The sequence below is a fragment of the Leucopleurus acutus genome, assembly GCF_964270905.1.
Source record: "Leucopleurus acutus genome assembly, chromosome: 13".
NCBI classification, from domain to species: domain Eukaryota; kingdom Metazoa; phylum Chordata; class Mammalia; order Artiodactyla; family Delphinidae; genus Leucopleurus; species Leucopleurus acutus.
The window spans coordinates 17,367,186-17,386,895 of NC_139155.1; the positions used below are offsets into that span (position 1 = coordinate 17,367,186).

The 19,710-nt window shown below is 48.2% G+C and overlaps 1 protein-coding gene across 2 annotated transcripts in view; it reads left to right on the plus strand.

Annotated features, from left to right (window-relative positions):
- Nucleotides 1–668: 668 nt before the first annotated feature.
- The window catches only part of ATP8B1 (ATPase phospholipid transporting 8B1), a 113,518-nt gene continuing 94,476 nt past the window's right edge, over nt 669–19,710 (plus strand). The window contains exon 1 of one of the 2 annotated variants that reach the window (XM_082853604.1): nt 669–940. The gene's annotated coding sequence lies outside the window, so the exon portion shown is untranslated. Of the gene's footprint in view, nt 941–5,935; nt 6,037–19,710 lie in introns of those variants that run through there. The other variant, XM_082853606.1, reaches the window with a different exon arrangement.

Below are 19,710 nucleotides of genomic sequence, written 5' to 3' on the forward strand. Positions count from 1 at the left end.
CCAATTACACCGCACCATTCGCACGCCGCGCCCTGGCTCCTTTTGACTCCAAACCCGTAAAGGTGAGGGCGTTTGGTTTCAGCCGAAAGCCTGCTTGCTGCAATTACAGGATAAGTTTCTCGAAGTCTTTTGGCGCTGTCTCTTCCCCCGCCCTCCGTGCGGCGAACCGCGACGCGCATTCGGTGACCGGTCCCCGAACGTGACTTGGCATCGAGAGGGTACAGCTCCCCTTACCGAGGGAGCTCAGGTCCCGGGCGAGCCGCGGCCTCGCCAGCTTTCCGGGCTGGCGCGGTCACCGACCTCAAGCGGCGGTCAGACTGGCCGAGGGTGGCGGCGAAGTGACGCGGGGCTGGCGGGGCGGGGTGGCAATCGCGTCCCCAGGGAGGCGGGAGCGTCCAGGGAGCCGAGAGCGGGCCAGGCGAGGCGGGAGACGCGCTCGGGGCACGGCCTGGGTGACCCCCTAACGCCGGGGCGCACGAGGGCACGGGGCTCGACCTGGGTTGCGTCTGCCCGTGCCGGGGCTCGCCGTCCAGCTCTTCTCCGCCCAGGGGAGGAACAGAAGGAGGGCCGACGGCCGGGCCCGCCCCCAGCCCCAGCTGCGGCTGCCAGTAGGAGACTAGAGGCAACACCCGGGAGCGGAGAAACCAGTTTGGCTGGTTTCGCGGAGCGGAGGGAAAAGGGCGGCCGCAGAGGAAGGGGGCGCGTACGCGGGGCGGGGGCAGGCGGGGAGCCACTGGAGAGCTGCGAGAGCCGGAGGAGCCTCCGCCAACTGGACACGCTTACCGGGGCCCCGGGCCAGCCCCGTGCGCCATGAAGCGCTAGCGCTGCGGCCAGCGCTGGGGCCGGGCTGGCGGGCGGCGGCTGCGGGCAGGTGCGCAAGCGAGCGCGCGGATAGGCGCGCACCCGGCGGATGCCCCAGTCGGGGCCCAGCGAGCGCCAGGTAAGGAGGGGCGCGGCGCCGCGACCCCTGATCTGCCGCACCCCGCGGGCCCCGCAGGTCCCCTGGCCGCCCAGGGGCGGCGGACTCCGGAGAACAGGGATGCAGTGGCAGCAGCTGTCCGCGCCCTCGGGCTCCTGAGCCCGCAAGGGTGGGATTTGGGTGGCGGTGCCGGGAGCCTTCGCTGCCTTGGGGATGGGGAGACGCAGCTGGTGGGGCAGGCAGCACTGTGGAGAAGGCCATGGGCTTTTCACCTGCGGGAGGAGAGGGAACTTGCGGGAGGTGTTTGGGTTCTTCTTTCGTTTGCTACGCTCAGGTCCGGGCTTAAGTTCCGAGGGGCAAGCCTGGCAGGGCCTGTGGGTACTTGAGGAGCGCCGCTGGTTTCCCTGCAATATCTGTCGCCCCTCTGGAAGTCCCTCTTGACAGGGTTCTGCTGGTGGCCCCTTTGGGAGCCGATGCAAACGCGTCCGAAAAAAGACCTTTGGGCCGAATGCACCGGCAGCACCTTCAGGGAGGGATGGAGGGTGAGGTCGCCCCCACCAAGCCTACTGCGGGACCAGGAACCCTCCAGACATCTTCCGAGGGCCTCAGTGCAGGTTGGGAGGTGATGCGGAAGAGGGGTACATTTTTCCCCGGTGATCGTAGGGTCGTATCCGCCAGCTCCCATGGCACTGCCAACAGGCCATCTCCTTCCCTCCCCAGTTTGATGCCTGGCGCTGTCACCTCGCTCTGGGCGTGCGGAGTGGCAGCTTGTTGGGGGAGGGGTGTTGCAGGGAATGGCGAGTGTTTTAACCCCCCCACTTCCCCACTCCTCCCCAGGTGAGGGAAGAGCTTGTAATTGTCCGCCCAGCTTCTCCGGGGAGTGTAAGCGCCTGGTCCCCGACGGGGGTGGGGAGGGGAGGCTTGGAACACTGATCAGTAACAGCTGTAGGGGAGGACGAGGGTGCTGAGGGGATGCAGAACGGCGGAGGAGGTTCGATACGCGCGGGGAAAGGGAACCCGAGCTCCATTTCTGCTTAGTGACCCCCTCAGCCCCGCCCGAACCCTTCGTCCTGCCCGCGAAGCCCCTGGCGCGCTCGAAGTCCTTGGGTAGCTCCGGACGCCGCCAGTTTCCCCTCCCGGAAACGGCCCGCCCTGTTGGCTTAAGAAAAGTTTCTCTCCCATCTTCCTGGTTGCATTGCCTTCACATCTCTGCCTTCATTCCTCGAGAATGAAATGAGACAACACAGGCGGAGTACTGAAAGACCACCCAGCACGCGGTAGGCTCCAGAGGAAGGTTAACTGCTTTTAAAAACAAAAGCCAAAAATGATGTGTGATAAAATCTCCAGTGATGGTCAACACAAGGGCAGATTAAAAGAGAAAACAGCACAAAATGTGAAGTAGAAGTTCTAATTTTCATGTCTGGGGAGTACTTTTGTGTTGGACCTAAAATGCCATTCATTAATTCCAGGCCTGTTGTTGAAGCCCTTATTAAAACCTATTATAAATGCATATACTGTGCAAAAGGTGATGAACGGTTATTAGCTGTCGCTTGTTACTTTCTGGGGGAGAAATCTGCCTGCCTGCAGTTATTCCTCGGAATCCTCTTAATGGTATTCATTAGGTAGTGGAGGCTTCCATGTTCTAATGTTAGGTGAGAAATCTTAACCTCTGTTCCTTTGCCATTTTATGGTGACCGTACATTCATAATTTTTAGGATTTCTTTGGTCTGTTATTGGGGGCCGAACAAGACTCAGACAGCTTAATACTAGTGAACGGAAATGCCATCTGCGTGAAAGCGGCCTTGGCCACTTTCAGGTTCTCTGTTTTTTATTTTAAGGAAAATGCATATCGGTATGCACTTATTACTTGTTAGTGATAGAAATAGGAGGGGTTTTCTGTTTGCATGTTTTTGGAATTGAGCCTTTAAAATAATGTGGTGAAAACGTGCATGTGTAAGTTGTCTGCAGGTGTAAAGCGAGTTGAGGACTGGCTCTGTTTCACCTGTATTTTTCTGTGGTCTTGGCAGTAACAGCACTGACCACATGCAGCTGTGGAATGTTTCTTGCCCTATCTGTTGCCCTTTCCCTCCTCCTTTTTTCTTTTTCCTTCCTTCTTTCTCTGTTTTCTAAAGCAAGGAGTCGTGGAAAACATATGGATTTAGATCCCCACAGGTTTCAGTTCTTTTACTTTAAATCGTATTTAATGTTTGCAATTTATTCTTATCTATTTACTTTAAAAACTGTATAACCTTAGACGAATTCCTAAATTTTCTGAATTCACTCATTTGCTGGAAAAAATATTTTTCAGCCTCCTTGGGTTGCTGAGGATTAAATGAGAGAACAGGCGAACCTTCCTTACACATAATAGGTGTTCGAATGTTGCTTTCTTATTTTCTTTATTAAATGGATATTTAAAAAAAATTAGTATGATGCCCAGATAGTTGGTGTATTTTAAATATTTTATTGCCTTACTGAAGTTTGAATTCAATTTTAGTGTTTCCTAAACATTCATGGAATCCGGGTGATCCTTATAACTCACCTGGGAGAGATTTTAATCTACTAGTTACCTTTGCTCTTTAGTTTCAATCATTGTAAAAGAAGCCTGCGCTCTTACGAATGCAGAGGAACTTGCTTTTTAGATACCAGAACAAGTTTTATGGGGTCTGTTCGTGTCCCATGTCTGTAAAGAGAGGTGCCTTTACAATTTCTTAGGCACTTAATTTTAGAATTTGCTTCTATATCTGCTTCTAGATTAGTCTCCTGGGATGTGTTTTTTTTGGTGTCTTTAGGTATCTTGTGAGTGTTCAGGTCTGTTTGTTGGCATTGTTCAATTAGATTAATTGCATTCATGCCTGTAGGTGTTGTTTTGTTACTTATTAAGATAAGTAAAAATTCATTTGCTACCAGAAGAGTTTTAATAACACGAAAAGAAGACAGGTTTATTCTGTTAAGCAGTTTACTCCCAGATCCCCATCCCTGTGCCCAGCTATAAATAATATCCAGTCCAAGATCTTTTGAGGTCCTGTGTCACCGAAGAGCTGGCATTATGGAAGAAGAGTCTGGAAGGTATACACACACACATGCACATCAGTGTGTGTGTGTGTGTGTGTGTGTATGTGTGTGTATAAAAGTCTTGTTTCTCATTTTTATTAGAAAACAAAGGATTTTTTATCATCTGATTATTTAGGAACATATTAATACTTTTCCTAATTCTTCTAAATGTGTTGCATGTTAAAATAAATTGTCACCAAAACCATGCACAATGGGAACTATGTTTGATAACTGGTCCCATGGAGACTGAACCCTGAGGCAGCAGTGAGGGGTTAGTGGCAGGTGCTTTGGAGTCCTGTGACCTGGCTTGGAATCCAGGCCTCACTGCTCCCTAGCTGTATAACCCAGGGCAAGTTATTAGTACTTAACTGATCTAGCTTTAGTTTCCTCATCTGTAAGATGGAATAGTAATAGTACTATCTCAGAGCGTTGTGTGCTGAGTTCCAAACGAGAGAATTTATCTAAAAGGGCTTAGCACAGAGCTCAATTAAAAGTAGTCAGTATTATTACTGTTGTGTTGTTGATATCTCTCAGCAAATATTTATGGCTCATGCAGCCATTGCCTTTCTCCTAGACTATGCGGGAAACGGGAATCACTCTGTATGTTAGTATTCATTTAGCAAACATAGGTGTCTGTTTGCACCAGGCATTGGTAAGAAAGAGTCCCCTGGAGCAGGGGCGAGGTTCTGAACTTTCAGATCCAGGGCTTGGGTTCTGGAACCCAAGTGTCTGGGGAGTGGCACGAAGGACCAGGGCGCTCAGTGACCTAGGGATGTGCTCACTCAGTCACAGCCACGAGGGGTGGCTGCTCCCACCGGGGCATTCTATCCTCCTGCAGAGTGGAGGGAGGCCCTTGGGACGTACTGAGCACTGCTGGGTCTCCTTTTCCCCCACTTCCCGTCTGTCTTTCATCTTCCTCACCTCTGTACTCTTGTATTAAAAAAAAAAAAATTAGGGCTTCCCTCGTGGCGCAGTGGTTGAGAGTCTGCCTGCCGATGCAGGGGACGCGGGTTCGTGCCCCGGTCCGGGAAGATCCCACATACCGCGGAGCGGCTGGGCCCGTGAGCCATGGCCGCTGAGCCTGCGCGTGCGTAGACTGTGCTCCACAACGGGAGAGGCCACAGCAGTGAGAGGCCTGCATACCGCAAAAAAAAAAAAAAAAAAAATTACTCTTCCCTGTTCAAAACTTGGGAGTTTCTGAACCTTGAGTCTTTTTAAAGGATCGGTACTTTCTGCATGGCTTCTGAGTTGTGGCACCTGGTAAGCATCGCTAATGACAGAGACCTTTGCTACAGTCCCATCCATCCACCCATCCATCCATCCATCCATTCATTCATTCATTTAAAACAATGGCTTGAACATCTTCTCCAGGCACTGTGCTGGGGATTACCCACTTGCTTCACGGAAGCCTGCGGGATTCACAGAGGGCCTGAGTCGTGTTTTTTTCTTTTTTCCTCTTTGGTAAGAAAGTAGACCTGGTGTTGTCTTTCTTCCTGATCTGGACTTTGTCCCTCTCTGCCTGGAGAGGTGGTTGTCTTAGACCATGGAGGGTGGCCCTGGCCGCTCCCAGTTCTGAAGCTCTGTGTTCATTATCAGTCTTCAAGTCTAGTGAATTTGCATTTTATAAAGGAGAGCTGGGCCTGGAGGCTATGACAGATCAGTGGTAGGAAGCTGGCTCTCAGTCTTGGGGAAAGGACTCCTGGGGTTGGGGGGTGTCAGGTCACCCCGGTTCTGGGGCCATCCTTCTGTGGTGATGGCACCTCCCCCTAGCGTGACCGAGAAGCCTGGCACTCCTCACTGAGTACGTGTGTAGCCTGACCTTTGGCTAGCAGCTCTGGTCTTTATTTACAGGGCTGTCATTTATGGCTTTGTCTCTTTGCTGTGTGGCTTTTGTTCACCAGAGTTGAGGTTTGCTTGACTTAGAGCAAGGCAGCATTTGAAACCAGTTTTCTAACCTTTACTCAAATTGAGTTGAGCTGGAATAGCCTCATCGGAACAACTCGGGCACCAAGCATTATCCGCTTACAGTCTCTGATCGCCCGTTCTTGCTGTTTGGGGAAGTTCCCGTGAGTTGGATGCATTACTTATTTTATAAAGTGCGATATGATTTGTGGACAAATCTTTACTGTGTCTTCTTGGGACACAGTGAACTATTGAGACTGTTCTCTAAGATCAGAGATCTGTGCATCCAGGGGAAACATTTAACACTCTCTATAAGAAAACAGCCATTTGACTTTGGTGGTTGAAATAGTCACTCGTGTGGGGAGGCAGGTCGGGGTTTATATATTTCACACTGGGAAAGAGTGGCCCTACCACCATATTGGAAACACATGTGTGGGCCTCTAAGCCAGGCACGGGCAGATGCTCTATAAGCTCAGAAGTTTTGTTAAAACAATGAAACTAAGAGTGTAGGCTTCTTCAGCTGCTGAGATGGTGAGAATTAAATGAAAATCTATGCTCTGTTTTTGGTACCAGAACAACACTGGGAGGTGAGGAGGTTCCTCATGATCTCGTTCTAGTGCAGAAGTTTATTTCATGGGCCTTTTGTTTTAATCATGGTAAAATATTTATAAAATCTGTCATTTTAGCCATTTTTAAGGTGAATTCAGTGGCGTTAAGCGTGTTCACAGTATCTTGCAGCTCTGCCACTATCCATGTCCAGAACTTTTTCATCATCCTATTCGGAAACTCTGTATCCATTCAACTGTAACTCCCCATTTCTCCCTCCCTGTGGCCGCTGATAGCGTCTGTTTGTCGCCATGAATTTGGCTGTTCTGAGGTACCTCATGTAAGTGGAATCATACAATATATGTCTTTTTGTGATGCTGATTTCACTCGGCATAATGTCCTCAAGGTTCATCCTTGTCACGGCATGAGTCAGAATTTCCTTCCACTTCCTTTTCAAGACTGAATAATATTCCACCATGGGTCTATATCCCACATTTTGTTGATCCATTCATTGGCTGAGGGGCGTTTGGGTTGTGTCCATCTTTGGCTATTGTGAGTAATGCTGTTGCAGGCATGGGCCTATGAGTATCTGTTTCTTCACGGGAGCTGTTGAGATCTGATTCAGTTTTGTGAGATTCATTGTTCATAGAACATGGTTAAGATGGGCAGGGTCATGTAGTATTTAATATCACACTTTCCTCCAAAACATCTTGGAGATAAGAACAGGAGGAACTGCAGGGAGGCTGGTTACCTGGAAGACATGTGAAGGGCAGCCTCATTTCTCATTTTCACCTGCAGCTGCTCTGACGAAGCTGATGGTCCTTTAGCGTATCATCACGTGCTGGCCTGCAGTGTGGGTGATACTGTGCTGTGTGCTGGGGTGGGCGTAAAAGCCCAGGAGACCTGGCTGTACCGTCTGGAGACCCATGCAGACCACATCTGCCTTCCAGGGAGGATATTCTCTAGTGGAGGCAAAAATCCTTAACTTTCCCCCAGAACTGACTTGAATGAAAGATAAAAAAAATTGTTTTTGGAGGAGGCAGGGTTAGAATGAGAGAAAAATTGATATTTAATGTCTGAAAAATGCAATACTTAAAAATCAGATTGTTTTCTACCTTAGGGTACAATCCATGGTTTTCAAGATAAGCTTTGAAAAAAGGCAAGAGATCACTAATAGACTGTAGGATGACAGAATCATCAGATGTTGCATCTGTGTACTAATGTGCTTCTTTGTGGAGCAGGATAAAACCAGAACCCTTTCGATCATGATTAGATGTCAGTCTATTAGGCTAAAGACATCTTAATCTGTATTTTCTAGAGAACAGTAGACTCTTTTGTTTGTTTGTTTGTTTGCGGTGCGCGGGCCTCTCCCTGTTGTGGCCTCTCCCGTCGCGGAGCACAGGCTCCCGACGCGCAGGCTCGGCAGCCGTGGCTCACGGGCCCAGCCGCTCCGCGGCACGTGGGATCTTCCCGGACCGGGGCACGAACCCGCGTCCCCTGCATCGGCAGGTGGACTCTCAACCACTGCGCCACCAGGGAAACCCGAGAACAGTAGACTCTTTATGTGAGTTTTTGCTCATACGGTGCCCTGAAAATTAGCCAAGATAAGGATATTTAAAAAGCAAGGCTTTTTTTTTTAAGTAAACACACACACACACACACACACACACACAGACTTCAAACTAACCCCAAATGTCACCATTCTTGGGTGTCAGTCCATCTCCCTGCCCTGTGCCAGTCCCAGCCACAAAGGGTATTAATCTCTTGGCGGTTTGATGCTTTGCCTAGCTCAATTGGAGATTGCTTAGAATGTTTTTTTAAATCACTCTTAGCCTTTCCCCCTTACCTAGAGAAACATGGTGAAAATTCTCAAAGGTCAGTTTGAGAACCTCAGACTCTTGAGTGGTGACATAAGTAGCATCCAGTGTGTCCTGGATCCTCGAGATCACTCGGACCAACACTTTTTTAAAGCTGAAGAAGGTTTGCTCAGACCCTGTACTCTTAGTAACTGCTGGTCTCATTTCCTGAGTTCTAGCGTCTTGAGTGGCTAGAGAAGTAAACTCATGGCTTCTCCCAGGGAATTTCCTGTCTCCTTAGTCAATTCACAGAGTGGACCCTCCTCCTTAGCCTTTAAAGTCCAAAACAAACAGCTAGCTGGCCAACAGATACTTACGAAGCACATCCTGTGCGCCTGGCGCTTGGCATCTGTTAGTCAGTCAAGGAGCTAAAGAGCCTGCCGTCAATTAGCTCACGTTCTAGAGAGGGAAGGGAGACTGTGGATAATAAATAGGTAAATTACATGGTATTTTTGAAGATTGGTGCTGCAGAGGATAAAGAGAGAAAGCTGGACAGGGTAAAGGAATTGGGAGGGTGTGCAAGGGGGCAAGATGCAGTTGGAGAGTGGAGAAGGTGGTATCTGGGTGAAGGCTCAGCAGGGAGAGGGTGAATCACAAAGATCTGGGGGTGGGGAGAGTGTCCCAGGCAGAGGGGACAGATGACTCGGTGCCTGGCTGGTGTGATGCGGGCAGTAGTTGGCTATTCCTCCAACCTGTGAGTGGGGAGGGCGGGGCATGGGGAAGACAGAGCAGAGAGGTGGGGGGCCCCATCGTGCAGGGCTTCCTAGCAGCAGAAGGGTTTTGGCTCTGACTGTGCAAGATGGATAGAGGGGTGGGGGGGAGTCGGTGCAGGCTGTCGCCCATTGGACGGTTGTGATCTTTCATTTGACTTGTATCTTAAATAGTCCTTCTGGTTGCTGTGTGGAGACCAGGCCAGGGAGGGCTCTTGGGTTGGGAGACTAGTTAGGAGGCTAACCCAGGTGAGCTATGTTGGAGCCTGGGACCAGCGTGAGACGTCTGAGAGAGAGAAGGTTGTGGATGTTTTTTTAAAGGTAGTGCCAGCAGGATTTCCGGACAGATTGGCTGTGGGGTGTAAGAGAAAGAGGAGGCAAAGATAACTTTCCTGGCAGAGCTTGGGCTGCAAATGGAAATCTGAATTTCAAAACGCTGTAAATTCAGTGTGCTCAGATCACTCATACTAGGTTATAAAGAGGCTCTTCAGAGATACACATTTATATAAGGTGTTGGTTCAGAGAACTTCAACAGAGAACTTTGTTTATCATTAGAGCATGTTCTACCTTGCTGGAGGGAGAGGGGAGGTGGTAGAAAATGATGATTTCCAGGAAGCAGAGGCCTTTGCATGTATTGGAAGGAAGATGGTCTGTAACCAACGGGGTATGCGGGGCCAGGAGGCCTCCTCTGTAAGAGAAAAACAGGCTGCCCCTGCAGGCCAGCAGCCAAATTGCAGGCGAGGCTGTGATCCCTGCCCCACTCCTCCCAGCCTTGCCATGCATTGTCTAATTGGGAAGGCAAGCTTTTTCCAGCCTGCAAATTCAGGCAGGCCACCCCCATCTCCACACACACAGGTTATCTTTTTTCAAACAGTTTTATCGAGATATAATTCATGTACCGTACAGTTCATCCTTTTACAGTGTACAATTCCATGGTTTTTAGTATATTGACGGAGTTGTACCGCCATCACCACAGTCTATTTTAGAAGCTTTTCATCACCCCGAAAAAGAAGACCCGTACCCTTTAGCTGTCACTCATATTCCTTCTCCCCTTAGCTCCTGACAACCTCTACTCTCCTTTCTGACTCTCTGTATTTGCCTATCTGGACATTTTATATAAAAGGAAGCATACAGCATATGTTCTTTTGTGATTGACTTATTTCACTTAGCATAATGTTTCCTTGGTGCTTTGCTTAGTGTAATTGTCCACGTTGTAGCATTTATCAGTATTTAAGTTCTTAATTGCTGAGTACACAAGTTACTTTTGCACATGAGGCATTCTTGAAAAGAATTCAGGAAATGGAAATGTATGTTAGTTACAAATAGATTGACTAATGTTAGAAAGGGAATTGTTTGTGCCCAGAGAGCTAAATATGTCTCTGTGAAGGGGTGTGTGTGAGTGTCTGTGTGTGTGTGTGTGCGCATGTATGCGCGCACACGCGCATGTGCATTAATTTGTTATCTTTCATAGCTGAATACAAAGTACGTGGGATTTGTGAGTGAATCTGAAGACTGGTGGCTTTCTAGTGACCTAATGATTTTCTTTCATTTAAAACGTCAACATTTGCTTATTAAATGCCCACTACACTCCAGCTCCCGTGCTATGTCCTGGTGGTTAATTCTGGGACGAACAAAACAGACAGGGGCTGCCCCCTTGTGACACTTACGGGCTTGTTGCGGGAGAGGTGGCAGGAGTCGATATTGAACAAAATATTGAACAAAAGAGATATGAAACAGACTGATATTAGAATTAGAATCTGTAATAAGCACTTAAAGGGAAATAAGACATGACTGAGAATAACGAGGGCTGACTTTAAAATGGCCCCAGAGGAGCCCAAATGGTCGTGGAAGGATGGATGGATAAACACAAAGTGGTCTATCCATACAACGGAATACTATTCAGTCTTAAAACAGAAGGAAATTCTGACACACACCACAACATGAATGAACCTTGAAGACGTTATGCTGCATGACATAAGGCAGACACAAAAGGACAACTACTTGTACGATTCCACTCATATGAGGTACACAGAATAGTCAAATTCATAGAGGCAAAAAGTAGAACAGTGGTTACCAGGGGCGGAGGGAGGGGGAATGGGAATTATTGCTTAATGAGTACAGAGTTTCAGTTTGGAAGGATGAAACCGTTCCCGAGGTGGATGGTGGTGGTGGCTGCACAACCGTGTGAACGTACTTGATATCACTGAACCGTACTCTTAAAAACGGCTAAGATGGTAAATTTTATGTTGTATATATTTTGCCACAATAAAAGATTTAGCCCAGGAAGATCTCTTGGAGGAGAACATTAAGTTGAGACCAGTTGAGGCGTTTCCTGGTCCAGCCCATAGGAGCAGCATGTGCAAAGGCCCTGTGGTGAGAGCTTAGTGCTGTGTTCTGGGAACTGTGAGAAGGCCAGGACAGCTGGGGAGAAGTGACAGTGGGGCTAAGAAGCATGGGGTGAGGTAGGCAGAGACCAAGCTGATAGGAAGGCATTGATGTATTTGTACGCAGTGGAGTGCCATGATTTGATTTCTGATTTCAGCTGAAAACTCAGGCTGTGATGTGGAGAATGGGTCGGGGGCGGGAGGGGGCCAAGACCAGAAGCAGGGAGGAGACCAGTTAGGAGGCTGCTGCAGTGGCCGAAAGAGAGAGGTCATGGGGGCTTGGGCCAGGGTGACAGAGCGGAGATGAGACGCAGAGGGCGGGAGCTGCATTTTAGAAGTGGAGTCTCGGTCTTGGTGATAGATCAGATTCGAGGACCTCACGGAAGGGAAGGAGCAGGTGATTCTCAGGTTTCTAACATAAGGGATGGGAGATAATGATGTCAGAGACAGAGGAGCAGGCTGGACGATTAAGAATTCAGCTTTGGTCGTGTTAACTTCCAGTTGCTGGGACACCCAGGAGGGGCCAGAGGTCGAGCTCTGATAGATTCAGAAATCTTGGCTGGAGACACGTAACCTTGGGAACCAGAAGCGTGGAGTTGGGTATGATGATTTCCACAGGGACGTTGGAAACCTTATGAAACCAGTGCTTGCCATCCTCGGGGTCAGCCTTTTAATTTTGGCCTCTTTTTGTGAAATCATACATTCGACTATTTTTTAGCGCCAATAAAGCAGTGAAATTTGAGGAAAGAAAGCAGCTGTGCAAATGCTCTAGCCCTGCTTTACGGACAAGGATGGCAGTGGAAGCCTGATACAGTATTGCCTAGTTGGCAGGACCAACACACACAGCTCAAAATGTTTGTAGCAGACGCGGGAAGGGGCCAGTTGTATATTTAATGGGAACTTGCTAAAGTCAGGGAACTTCTCATGGACAGTAGGGTATTTAACATGGCTTGTGTGGCTTCGTCTAAAAACCAAGTCATGGGGCTCCCCTGGTGGCGCAGTGGTTAAGAATCCACCTGCCAGTGCAGGGGACCTGGGTTCGAGCCCTGGTCTGGGAAGACTCTACATGCCGCGGAGCAACTAAGCCCGTGTGCCGCAACTACTGAAGCCCGGGCGCCTGGAGCCCGTGCTGCGCAAAAAGAGAAGCCACCGTGATGAGAGGCCTGCGCACCGCAACGAAGAGGAGCCCCCGCTCGCCGCAACTAGAGAAAGCCTGCCCGCAGCAACGAAGACCAAACGCAGCCAAAAAAAAAAAAAAAAACCACACCAAATCATGCTTTTTAATATGTGTATAGGGTGTATGACAAAATACACCTAGATCCTTCCCTCCTCTACCTCTGCCTCAATTGGTCTCCACTTAAATGTGATCCTGAGGTTTTTACTTTATGTCTTTGCTTGTTTTCTGGTCTGTTGCAGGCACCATCTTTAGACTAACTCTGAGCCTGCCATGTTTGCACATGTCCTTAGTGATATTCAAATAGCAGGGTTATTAGTATTTAATAACCCTGGTATTGTGGTAGACTCTTTTAAAGCAGGGGCTATTGTTTAAGGAGGAAAGCACTCAGCGCAAAAGGAAAAAGGATGACAGTGAAATATTTGATCATTAAAATGCTTTCCGTAGAAAAGGAACGTTTTCATTCCTGCAGTTAATAGTGCAGTTGCTGCTGCTAACTTTACCTGATAACAAATGTCATTTCCCTTTTTACCCAGAATTCTACTGGGAAAGAGCACATTCCCGCTGTCTCAGGGTCTCTGCATATGCTGTGTTCTTCACCTGCGACCCTCTTTCCCCTCCCCCCCTCCACCTGCTGACCAGGTGCTACTTCCTCCTGGAAGACTTCCTGCTGCTTCACGCTCCCAGGTCAAAGTGAGGGGCCCCTCTTTTGCTCCAGTCCCTCTCCGCACGTTCCTCTCCCAGCTTGGATCACGCCATCTCAGAGACGGTGGCTAGCTTTTATTTCACGTGCCAACTTGGCTTGATGCGTAGTAGTTGCCTAGATACTGGTTTTCAAAGTATGGTCCCAGAAGCAGCAGCAGCATGAACACAGCTGAGGGTCCCACCCAGACTTACTGAATCAGAAACTCAGGAAGTGGGACCCAGCATTCTGTGGCTCAACAGAACTTCCAGATGGTTCTGAGGACGCTCCAGGTTGAGACTCACTGGCCTAGAGGTATTGGATGAGTAGGATTCCAAGGCAATGTCCAGCCATGGCAGGGAGGAGTGTGTTAGGATTCCTTGGTGACGACACCTCAAGCAGGCGAGAAGCAGGAAGGATGCGGCCCAGGGGTGTGTCATCCCCCAAACGCCATGGTGATTGCTGGTCTGTTTGTCTCTTGCATGAGGTGGTCACCTCGGTGAGCAGAGCCCCTTTTTAAGGTTCACTCATGTTGTAGCCTGGCCCCCAGCACAGTGCTTAAATTGTAGGAGCTGTTCTAAATACAATTACATCTTAAGTATATTAAGTTGGTTGTTTTTGCAGTGACCCTGGGATAAAAAGAACCCACTATAGCCTGATCACATGAATTTTATGGCTTTCGTTCTTTTAGAAAGATGCCAGATGAGACTAACCAAGTTCTTGGACCTTATTACTTAGCAAAATAGTCACACACAAAAATAGATATTTTAAGATTTTGGTCCCGCCTTTTGTAACTTACTGCCATTCTTTTGCAAATGCCACATAATACCGGGGATGACTGTTAGTTAGCTCCTATTTGGGAAAAATGGACTCTTGTGACATCTTGGTCTGGGTGAGAGATCTTTTTACTAATGATACTTGGAAACTTCTAGATCATTCTATAACTCTGAACTAGAAAGTATTTGCATCCAAGGGAAAACAGCGAATGCCTACATCCACTCACTGTTCTGGTTTGGGTTTACGTTATTGTCAAAAGATAATGAGTTTTCAGGACCTGGAAAGTCTTTTGGGGTTAGTATAACAATTGTTTTCCATGAGATGGAGCAAAGTGAAGCTTAATACTCGGGCTGCTTTTATTCAATCAATTTTATGTGCTTGTCCACAAAGACAGAACATGAGAAAGTTGACATGATTTGTGGGACACTTATCCTGGGTTGGCTGTGAACATGTTGAGACAGAAACAGTCACCAGGTTTATTAAAAACTTTGCAAAAATATCCCTGACCTACTCAACCAGAGGTGATTTGGGCCCCCAGGGGGCATTTTTGGTTATCACAACGTAGGGGATGCTACTAGCATCTAGGGGTTGAGGCTGGGAATGTTGCTAAACAGATGATGCACAGGACAGCCTCCACCGTGAAGAAGTCTCCCACCCAGAGTGTCAGTAGTGCCAGGGCTGAGAAATCCTGCTGTAAATGATAGACAGGCATGATCATAAAATGCTGGGGTTCTGCAGGACTCAGTCCCAGGCTTGCTTCCCCCTCTACGAGGTAATCACCTCTATTTCTTTTGTTTTTAATTTCTTTTTTTAAAATAAATTTATTTTTATGTATTTATTTTTGGCTGCTTTGGGTCTTTGTTGAGGTGCACGGGCTTCTCACTGTGGTGGCTTCTCTTGTTGCGGAGCATGGGCTCTAGTCGCGCGGGCTTCAGTAGTTGTGGCACGTGGGCTCAGTAGTTGTGGCGCACGGGCTTAGTTACTCTGCGGCGTGAGGGATCTTCCCAGACCAGGGCTCGAACCCATGTCCCCTGCATTGGCAGGCGGATTCTTTTTTTTTTTTTTTTTTTGAGTGTATACAATACTTTTTAATATATTCGAAAGTTGTAAGACCATCACAACAATCAATTTGAGAGCATTTTCATCACTCCCAAAGGCAGGCGGATTCTTAACCACTGCGCCACCAGGGAAGCCCAATCGCCTCTATTTCTATGGCTTTAAATACTATTAATATGCCGATTTCTGCTGACTTTCCGTTACAGCCAGCTTTTTCTCCCTGCCAGCCTGTTCCCTCCACTTGAGTATCTCTTGAGAGCACCCACCCCAGACACAACACATCCAGCACTGAACCCCAACCAGTTTAGAAGACGACTCCTCTCTAGCTGGACTTGAGCTGTGACCCCTTTCTCTCCCACACGACACCACCTTGACCTTCATTTCCATTCCATCTCCAAGATCTGTTGCTTCTACCTCCAGAAGATCTTGAATCCACCTGGTTCTCTCCACCTGCCACCCGCTCCCTCTCCTGGACCATCCCACGAGTCTCCTGACTGATGCCTCTCTCCATTTTCCACCTTCCAGCCCAGAGCAGCCATTCATCCCGAAGCACGTCCACACCCGCCTGCAAAACCCTTTTGTAGCTCAGCGTTGCAGTTACAAGAGCATTTACCTCCTTTCCATGGCTCGCCGGGCCCGGCCCTGCTTCCTCCCCGCTAGGTCTGTTCTCGTCCTACTTCAGTTTCTATGAGGAGCCCTTTCCTGTCTCAGCACCTACACATTTGTGGCTTTCTCACCTGAAAAACTCTTCCCCTGAATGAATCCTCATCTCTTGCTTTTCGGCTCAAGTGTCGTTTCCTCAGAGCGTTCTCTGACCACCCTAATGAAATAGGTCTCTCCCAACGTATGCCCTCTGCTCTTTTTCTCTTGTACTCACGCGCGTAACCCTTTATTTATCTGTGGGATGACTGGTGTGCTGCCCTATGAGCCTGGAAGCTTCTGTCCTGCTCACTGTAGCTCAGTGGCTGACAGAATGGCCGAAGCTTGTGGTTTGATGACTATCAGTGGAATGTTAGTGGGTGGGGAGTGAATGGAGACCAGCCTGGAGGGGTGAGGGAGGGGTGCGTGAAACTTGAGGCTATGGGGGCACAGAGGAGGGAGTTACTAGCTCAGTTTAGGGGTGTTCAGGAAGGTTCCCTACAAGGGGTTACATTGGAGGGCCACCTTGAGGAATGATTTGGGCTCCTCAGAAGAATGACTTGGGAAATAATAAAAAGTTCCGATTGCGGTAGGGGTAATATTGGAAATTAAGTGGATCTTAAAGAAAATCCGGTGCCTGATTGTGCCCACCTGTGGCTGGGATGGACCTTCCAGAAAGTGGCTACTTCTATAGTGTAGACCAGCGGTATAGTGTAGACCAACGGCTTCTCAAACATGTGAATGCACATGTGAATCTCCTGGGGGTTCTTGTTAAAAAGTGGATTCTGGGGCTTCCCTGGTGGCGCAGTGGTTAAGAATCTGCCTGCCAATGCAAGGGACACAGGTTCGAGCCCTGGCCTGGGAAGATCCCACATGCCGCGGAGCAGCTAAGCCCGTGCACCACAACTACTGAGCCTGAGCTCTAGAGCCCGCAAGCCACAACTACTGAGCCCGTGTGCCACAACTACTGAAGCCTGCATGCCTAGAGCCCGTGCTCCACAACAAGAGAAGCCACGACAATGGGAAGCCTGTGCACTGCAACGAAGAGTAGCCCCCGCTCACCGCAACTAAAGAAACCCCGCGCGCAGCAACAAAGACGCAACACAACCAAAAATAAATTAGAAAAAAAAAAAAAAAGGGCTTCCCTGGTGGCGCAGTGGTTGAGAGTCCACCTGCCGATGCAGGGGGACGCGGGTTCGTGCCCCGGTCCGGGAAGATCCCACATGCCGCGGAGCGGCTGGGCCCGTGAGCCATGGCCGCTGAGCCTGCGCGTCTGGAGCCTGTGCTCCGCCACGGGAGAGGCCACGGCAGTTAGAGGCCCGCGTACCGCAAAAAAAAAAAAAAAAAAGTGGATTCTGGTTTGGTTGGTGAAATTCTGTAATCCTCATGAGCTCTTCGTCATGGAGATGCGGCTGGTCGCAGACCTCATGTTGAGTAGCAAGGACACCAAGGATGGGGAGGACCAGGTACGTTGATGAAAGAACAACAACCAGGGACCTTTGATAAATGGTAGAAAAGATGACTTCTGTGTTTTCTCCAATACTTAATTTTCTTTTAGATTTTCCTGTGAATCGTGTCAAGAAGTATTTTATGGCTTCATTTTCAGCATCTACCAGCTGTATTTGATACCTTTAAAGTTCTTATTTTACATGGGCCTGCCTGTATGATTAAACGAAATAGAAACATAAAAAAGTTGTTGTTTTGAGACAGATGCATCCATCCCGTTTTATGACTGTCATCCTTTTCAAAGAACCACAATAAATACAGTAGTACTTCTCTAAGACAGGAATTCACTTAGATATTATTGTCTCCATGCCTTCGTTCCTCCAGGTGCACTCTTCCCGCTGTAATCTGACCATTATCTATTTTATTCCTTCTCTGTAGGGCATTTTTAGCCCAGACAGTCTGTTCTCCGCCACCTGTCATGCTTCTGGGCATCACCCCCCTGCCCTGTCAACCTGTGTACCTTCAGAAAAGACAAACTAGTATTAATCTAGGCCAGTCATCATTCAGAGGCTAAATCTGTTTTCCTTAAAGAACCACGTTACAGTCCAGACTGAAACAAGTGGATTTCATGTTCTCTGGCGCCTTCCTTGAGATGCATAAACCAGAGGTGACTGAGGAATTGTCTCTGGGTGGGAGCCTGCAGCCCATTCTTGGCTGTGCTAATACATGAGGTGGTCAAACTTGGCTACAAATTAGAATCACTTGTGGAGCATCAACTATATGGATGCCGGAGATACTGATCACCCAACCGGGGTGCACCTGGCGTCATTCTAACCCGAAGTTGAGGCAGAGAACTGCTTGGATGCTGTAAGAGTCTGCTGTCTATGGGGTATCTTTTAGTGTATCAAAAACTCACTCAAGTTTATGGAAATGTCTAGATATAAACATTGGGGGAAGTGATTGAAATAACTGAGTGGAATAACTCCAAGACATCGGACTGGATTCTGAAAAGCATCAGCTTGTGAGTGACCTTGATTCAGTCACTTAACCTCATAGCTAAGGTCTGTGTAGTGATTTGCTGATTACCAAGTACCTTCACATGCTGGACATTAGTTTCACAGGAATTCTAAAGGGAGGGCAGGGCACTTTTTTCCCCTTTGCACTTTCTTGAAGGAACACAATTCTTTATTGCTTAAGGTTCAGCTTCAGTGTTCTTCTGGCCTGGAGCCCCTCCCGGGTACTTCCCAGGCTCGGTCAGGTACCAGGCTGGGTCAGGTATGACTTCTTCAAGCTCCCACTGCATCTGAGGCTTGCAACCCTCTCCTGCCCTTACCATATTGAACTATAATGATCTCTGTGATGGTTTCTCTCCTCTTGAGGAGACTGTCATCGTATCTTATTCATCCCAGTGTCCGTAGCCTACTAGGCATTCAATAACTGTTTGAAGATTTAGGTAATCCATTAATCACCACTTTACAGATGGAGACACTGGGGCAGGGGGGAGACTCAATACAGGTCCAGCACTGTCACCTCCCCTAACCTTTCTGAGCTCCAAATTCCTCTTGTAAAAATGAAGAGTTTGGACATTCTCTCTAATAACCCTTATGGCTCTAAAATAGGTGGTTCTGTTTTAAGATCTTAACTACTTGATAGTGTTATAAAAACTCAACAGAGCTCTTCAGATGGGTATGAAAGCCTTGAGAATAAAAGAGTAAAGAATATGATCAAAATAACTCATCTGTTGGCAAGAACAGAAATTCATTATTTACATTTTAGCCTAGACCAGGAACCTGGTCCTAACTCTGTACATCAATACAATCTACTTTCCCAGGAGTTTGAGAGAGTAGACACTCGTGGGTCCTCGCCCTTTTCTTTTTCTGACGTTCCCCAAGTGATTTGGAAACAGATCAGTCTGAACTGAAGGCCTGCCTTTTGCTGTTCAGGAGGTCGCTCACATCTGACCAGCAGTGGTTATGTGAATGGTCTGTAAGTGTGTTTAATGAATTTTAACCACCTGGCTGACTGTTTGCACAGCCAGCCTTGGCCAGGCCACATAAATCATGATTGCATTGCTGAGACAAGGAAGTTGTCTTCTGTCCAAATCATGATGGAATCAGGGACGTGGCTGCTGAAACTGGACTCTTGACCACTTAGAAATCATCTCCTAATCGGGGAGGGGGAGGGGCAGGTGAGCTGGAAAAGGAAATGTGAAGCCACATCTTTCTCTTAGGATAAAACCGTTCACAGGAAAAATAAGTTTCTCACATCTTGTGTGCAGTATGATTGCCATCAGGCAACCCCTTTGGCTGAAGCCAATGAACAGACTTTCAGGGCTGTAAAATGGGAGGAGTAGGCAAGTGTATCTGAGTTTAAACGAAGTGATTTCTCTGGCCTGGGGTATCGCTGGCAAACTCTTGTAAAGCCCTGTTGCCAGTGTAATTGTGACTCTTCCGCCCACCCACACATCTTCCGAGTTTTCTTGGTCTTCCCCCCAACCCCGCCCTGAATTGGAAGCCAGCCTACCATAGTTGAGCAGGATATAAGATCTGACTCTTTTAATTGTTATAT